Below are 7580 nucleotides of genomic sequence, written 5' to 3' on the forward strand. Positions count from 1 at the left end.
TAGCTTTGTGAAACAACGAATTTATTGGGGTCACTCACGGGAGAGTGATTGAAATGGCTGCACACATTCTCATAGCAAGAACTGTACAAGTCCTATTTCAAATTTATTTCTATTCTGATAGATATATAAAACATTCAAATAAGCACATAAGCAAACACATATTTAATATCGTTCCCCCAGCAATTGATTACTGCTTTTATAATCCTGGATATAGGCCACTTGAGTCCTGTAAATTTCATGAGCTTCCTGAATGTCTGATCCTCTTTTCTTCTTAAATAAGAGAATGTTTTCCTTTGAAAGAAACAGCTATGTAACCATCACTATTTAACATATCTCACAGGGGTTGAGTATATTCATCACTAGTTTTATATTGTGGTTTTTCAGGATGGCATAGCTAAATGTATTGAAACAAAATACGGTCATCAGTGCCTACCAGGAGTTAGAGATGTATGGGTCCTTGTTCCATATGCACCAAGGTATCAGGACAATTGTAAGTTTGGTTTGACTCAACTCTGTAGCTATTTTACACTCATGATGGCTGCTTTCAGTTTGTTGATGCCATAATTTGCTGGGCTATATAATAGTAATTTGTTCAAAATTATGATATTTCTGTTCTTAAAAAGTAGTACAAGTTCAAAATTATCAAAATAAGCTGTACTTTCCAGTTGCTCATTATTTCATTCACTACGGAGGATTACTTTTTATCCAAGTGATATTATATACTCCCATTTGAATCTTATAAATCTCTCTTGATATCCATGCTTTTTTTCTGCTAATTTTCATTTTTAGAGTCGAGCATTTTGACTAGACTGACAGGGAATTGAACATTGAAAACTCAATATTGAAAACCGCTGAGAGGTATTTCACAATTCTTACTCACATCCGCCTTTCTCTAACCCAAACGGTTTTTGGATTGCTCACTCTGGTATTCCTTCTACGTCATAAAAACAGTTCACATTACTTCCCCCATAACAATCCTTCTCAGGTCCCATCACTTATATTGTGAGTAGATTTGTTCCACAAACCTAATGTCATGAATTTCTCTCTTTTACCTTTTGCATCCATTGCTAAAGTGGTCCTTCCTTTTACAGCTGTCTCCTCTTCAGGTCCTTTGTCATCCTGCCACATCTCTGTCTGGGGCATTAGTCATCTTTCACCAGCCCCACACATCAATGTAGGCCATTAATCCTCTCTCACTTGACCTTAGAAGTCTTGGCTAGTCCTTCTGCTTCTAGACTGACAGTGTTCACTGGAAGTTCTATGCTGTGCGCAGAAGAGTAATTGGGACTAGGATGTAATTCCCTTCAAAAATTGGTCAATATTTCTTCCTTGCTTGCATGATAAAATTCAGATCTCTTTACCATAAAATACAGCACACTCTGCAACATCATTTAGCCCTAACATGGCATTTTTAATGTGCTTTAAACCGATACATAAAACATAGCATTTATTAACATTAATAGAACACCATGTGATGCTTGTTTCCTAGTTAGGATTCCTATTGCTGTGATGAAACACTGTAACCAAAAGTAACTTGTGGAGGAAAAGGTTTATTCACCCACAGTTCCATATAACAGGTTCATCATCAAAAGCAGTAAGGTCAGGAACCTAAATGGGGCAGAAGCCTGGAGGCAGGAGCTGGTACTGATGCTGCTTCCTGGTCTGCTTTCCATGCCTGATTCATCCTGCTTTCTTATAGAACTCGGAACCACCAAGCCTGGAAATTGCTGCAACCTCAATGGTCTAGGCCTGGCCAATCAATCCTTAATTAAGAAAATGTGCCTGCCTATAGCCTAATCTTATGGAAGCATTTCTCAGTTGAGATACCCTCCTCTCTGATCACTCTTGCTCAGTGGTTCCCAACATTACTCTTTACTACTCCCATGTTGTGGTGACCCCCCCCAACCAAAAAATTAGTTTTGTTGCTACTTCATAACTGTAATTTTGCTACTGTTATAACTCATACTGTAAATATCTGCACATATCAATGGCTTAGGCAACTCTGGTGAAACGATCCATCAACCCCCAAAGGAGTTGTGACCCCCATGTTGAGAACCAATGCCTTGTTTCAAGTTGACATAAAACTACCAGCACAGCTCAGTATATATGTGCATGGTGTTGAAGTTGTCTAAGGTTGTTCTACATGAGGTTGACCACAACGCCGTCACTTGGTCTCTGCATTTTGACCCATTGGGTATCTTTATAGGAGACTCTGTCCATTGCAAAATGGAGCTCTCTCATGAGGTGCAAGAACTATACTTTCCAATGGTTATCAGGATCTGTATTTAGAAGGCAGTTGGAAATGATCAATTAGCAACATGATAGTTAACGCTCATGAGTGTGGAACAATCCCATAGGGCCCCACCCTAACAAAATATTATAGGCAGTCAGTGACTGAAGTGGGAAGGAGAGTGCTTTCTTCCAGGACAAATACTAAATGTACGTAAGTATGGGAAATACTAATATGAATTCAAGAGGGGCTATTAGTGGGGACACAAGTGGAGTTGGAGGAGGGAGAGGGAAATGTGATATAAATACAATATACTCATGGATGATAAGAAGAAAAATAGAGAAACAAAAAGGGCCATTTGTAATGTTGCTAAAAGATGATATTTAGATAATAAAGCTAAGCCAACAAAGAAAAAATCATATTTTCTTGTATGGGTTAGTAAAAATTGACTCATTTTGTAGTTGTAAAAACTCTTTCCTAGTTAGGATTTTCATTGCTGTGAAGACACACCATGACCATAGCAACTCTCATAAAAGAAAAGACTTAATTGAGGATGGCTGACCGTTTCAGAGGTTTAGTACATTAAACATGGTGGGAAACATGGCAGTGTGCGGCAGACACAGTGCTAGAGAAAGACCTGAGAATTCTACATCTTGATTCCCGGGTAGTAGAAGGAAACTGTGTGCCACACCGGGCGTAGCTTGAACGTTAGAGACTTCAAAGCCCTCGTCCATGTGACACACTTCTGACAATACCACACCTCCTAATAGTGCCACTTCCTCTGGACCAAACATTCAAACACAAGAGTCTATGGGTGCCATACCTATTCAACCACCACAAACTCCCAAGTTACAGATGCTAAGTTATCTGTGGGAAACCTGTAACTAGCTTTACTATTTTTCTTATCATATATAAATACCATTCTGTAGTTTGATGGTGGCGGATGGGCGGGAAGTGTCAAGTTCAAGCTGTTGATTGGACTTATGATGCTACTTAGTTTGTGCATTGCCAAAAGAAAATACGATTCAAAAGGGGAAACACTCTCTCGTCCAATTAAATACTTTCCTTTGGCCACAAAGAAACAAACAAAATTAAAAAATCCCTTCTAAGTTTAAAAAAATGTGCATTGCCTCATTATCAGGTGTAGTCACACATTGGAACAGTCGTGGAGCACCTCCCCTCTGTACCTGTAGCTAAGTGACAGTGACCTCAGGGCCGTTTCTGACCCCCTCCCTCTGCCTTGGGCTGTATATTCCAGTTCTCAGGAATGACTTGTAATCCCCTCAGTGCCCCAGCTGTCCAAAGCTCCGTGACTTTGCTGAGGCTATTCCCACTTCTTGGTTTCCATAAATGATAAAAATTTAGTCTTCAGGCATGCTTCTGGCAAGATCCGTACATCCTTCTATCCTTCAAAGCATTATCATTCCAGCTGGTATCAGAGACCCCTTGGGCTGCTTCTTAAGAACCATCTGTTTAATCTATTGCTGGAAGCCCAAGATGCCTACACTCCTGCAACTTGTACATCTTCCCTGACTGACTACATTTTCCACTCTTACACTCTTTAACTCTCTAAATTTCCCCAGTACACTTTCTGCAACTTATGCTCTCTCCTTCATCCCTATATCTTTATTCCCCTTAATAAACTACACTTTAATTGTTTATAACAATATAACTTCTTTCCAATATATGTAATCATGTGGGTGATTTTGTTTCACATTATAGCATTACAAGTTTGTAAATTAATTGATATTTATAGTTATATACATAATATACCTAATATGTAATAATCTCTGACACACACATATATATGCATCCATAATCACATACAATTATTTTCTTCTTTTAATGAGTAAGGAATGAGTTTATTTTATATTTAATAATTTGCACAACTAAAAACTGATCTCAATGCAACCATTGAAATACAAAATATCAAAAGTTGCTATTATTAATATGAGTTTTGGGAACTCTTAATAAATTTTACTCTGTAATAAATTTTCATTAAAATTTATAAAATTGATTCATTCTTAATACCAGAATTCTTTCTTTCTTTCTTTCTTTCTTTCTTTCTTTCTTTCTTTCTTTCTTTCTTTCTTTCTTTCTTTCTTTCTTTCTTTCTTTCTTTCTTTTGGGGAAGGGTCATAAACCTTATTTAATTAATTTTTCTATTAAAAATCTAGAATTTTTAAAAATAATTTCATACATGAATGCTTTCTTTATTTCTACTCCCCATCCCTTTGACTCCTCCTTTGTCACTACCACACCCTCTTAAATTCATGACCTCTTCTCTCTCTCTCTCTCTCTCTCTCTCTCTCTCTCTCTCTATATATATATATATATATATATATATATATGTGTGTATGTGTATGTATATATGTTCTTATATGTATGCATATGTATACATATGTAAACTCAGACTGCTGAGTTCATTTGGTGTTGCTCATACATATTTAGGGGTGACCACTTGAGATTGAGTAACCCATCAGGAGCTCATTTCTGAAGAAAACTGATTCTTCTCTCAGCAGACAATAAGTCCCTGTAGCTCTTCATTTAGGGGTAAGGCCTTGTGGAATTTTCTTCTTCCACACTGGCATGTCATTGGTGATATCATTGTTTAGGTCTTGTTTAGGTGACTATAGGTTTGAGATTTTAAGGGTAAAGCATCCCTTTCATACTTAGAAGACACTATCTCTTATCCAATATCCAAGTCTTATGACTTTTATAGTTTTCCAACCCTCTTCTCCAAATTTTTCTAAACCACAGGTGTAGAAGTTGTGTTGTTGATGTGTCAATTGAGGCTCTACACCCCACAGTCTATTGTCCCCAGATTTTGGTCATGGTTTTCGATAATGGTCTTCGTTTGCTGCCAGTAGAAGCATCTTTGATGAAGAATGAGAACTACACTTATCTTTTCACAAAGGTCCAAGTATTTAGAATGCATTTAGGAATTAGAGTGGCCTAGGCAGTATATAGGCAGTAATAGGTTGTTCTCTAACACCATGACCTCATCAGCTATGGGTGATTGTTTAGGTTTACAGATCGAGACATAAACTTTCTCATATTGAGTGACCCTTAAGTACAATTAGATGATTACTGGGTACTCTCAAAATAATAGTGATCCTGTTGCACCATTGGGGATACCTTGCTGAGCCTGATGAAGATTTCCTTGAAGGCAAGTACAAGGATCCATTTACATTTTTCTTCCCAATGGGTATTCCAGGAGCATTTGTAGGTAGTTAAGAAATGCTAATTAAATGAATATGATCTTATCACTGTAGCAGCAATTTAGCAAATTCAGATTGTAGGAGTATTCCTATAGGGCCACTCATATCTGAAATTCATTTACTTCCACAGATTAGGCAGGGAAAAGTGCCAGGTTATGAAGCTACCTTAGCCTGAGTTTATAGAAAAGACAAGGTTATGCTAACAGTTCTGGAGTTCTGTCTCCAGAAATAGTAAAAAATTAAAATTTACTATATATACATCAGGTACAGCTACCTAATTGGTTTCTTCAGAAAGGCATGGCTATTTTGATGGAGACATTTGTTTTCTATTATTAAGATGTTATTTATTATTTAAGCTTCTCAGAATAATAATCTTGATTTATCATTCTTAATACAGATTTACGTCTAGATTGTGGTATACTTTGAGCTTAAACAACCCTGTAGTATTTATTGCACAAAGCACAAAATGGCCATACCAAACCTTACTAGATCATGTGGATTATAGATTTTTGTGAAATGGACACATTCCAGTTTGCTTTTTAGGTGTCCATGTTGATTTTCTGTCACTGCCAATATTGTAAGTTCTACTGATCTCATCATGTCAATATGAAAATCAGGGCTATGTATACAACAGCCTTTCAACAGTGTAATTGGGAAATGTATTCCTCCTCCTAAGAGAATCAATCTGCACACTTACAGAACAGATGCGAACAAAGAAGTATGTGAGAAGCTCCGATGGCAGGACTAGGCTAAACAAGGAGCATGTGTCATAAATGTGAATCTTATATAATAGAATGGCACCTTTTACAACACAAATGTGATCATAAAACCATCTGCTTCATAATCTGCTTGGAAAGTGCATCTGGTATTGCTCCATCAGCTCTCCAAATTGTTCCTAGATGCACTTTAAAAACATAACATGAACACAAGCACTGTGAGTGGAGAGACTGAATGTCCAGATGGCTTCCTTTCGTATCTTTACTAATTTCATTGTGTTTCTTAATTAAGTGTTCTCAGTAAGCATGTAACTGTTACCACTAAAATCATATTAATTAAACAAGTATTTGAAGGACCAGGTAAGTGGTGTTTTCCAATTAAGTTTTGTAAGTTGTTTATAATTTTTTTTGCTTTCTCAATCACTCCTTTCTGTTAAGGAAACTACAGAAGCATGAAAAGCTTTATTTCAACTGTGATATGCTCAGTATAGCCAGTTTAAGAGAAAATGGTGGCTTAAAATGGTACATTAATGCAGGGTCAGTGGGCTCTGGGGATATATGTTAGTGTGTATTGGGAAGACACTTTTAGTGTTTGTTATTACTGATACCATGCTATACTATCAACAATATTGATATTGGAATTGGAAATAACACTCTTGCTGGTAAATTTTTCCTACACAGTGAGGAAATGTTTCTCTTTAGGTTAAAAAGACAAAAGAACATTGACTTTCTGCATTTCAGGTCCTTGTAACTGCTACATAGATTGATTACATTTGCCATTGTAACTGGAATCCCTGGAGAGTTGGCACTGTTTTTTCTCAGGGTCCTCTGTTACAAAACCCCTGTCTCCAAGCCCTCTTCCTAACCTCACATGATGGCCAATCTTGGTTGTCAACTTGACCACGTCTGGAATCAACTAAACACAAGCAATTGAGTACATCTGTGAGGAAGAGATGTCTTCTTGATTGCATCATTTATGGCGGGAAGATCCACTCTAAATTCAGATCATTTGAAGTCAGGAAACCCACTTTAAATCTGGCCCATACTCTCTGGTGATAGCTCATATAAAAAGACAAAGAAAGCTTTTGCTTTTTTTTTTTTCTGCTTGCCCTCATTCTTGGTCACAAGTTCATCTATTCTGCTGCGGAGGCATTCATTCATTGGTGTGAGAACCTATTTTGGGATTCCAACATTGACTGAAGACTAGGTGAGACAAATACACATTCAGATGCTTGGTCTTTCCATTGGGAGACTGGGAATGCCTATTACTATCATCTTCTAGATATCACTTGTATCATATTGTTTTTCTAGAGAATCCTGACTAGCACACCTCTTCCTACTTCATTTATAAGGCTAGGCCCCACCTCTAGTCTTACTTTTGAAAGTTAAAAGTTTAAGTTGAAAATTCTTAAG

This window comes from Apodemus sylvaticus, chromosome 13 (genome assembly GCF_947179515.1).
Source record: "Apodemus sylvaticus chromosome 13, mApoSyl1.1, whole genome shotgun sequence".
Taxonomy (NCBI): Eukaryota; Metazoa; Chordata; class Mammalia; order Rodentia; family Muridae; genus Apodemus; species Apodemus sylvaticus.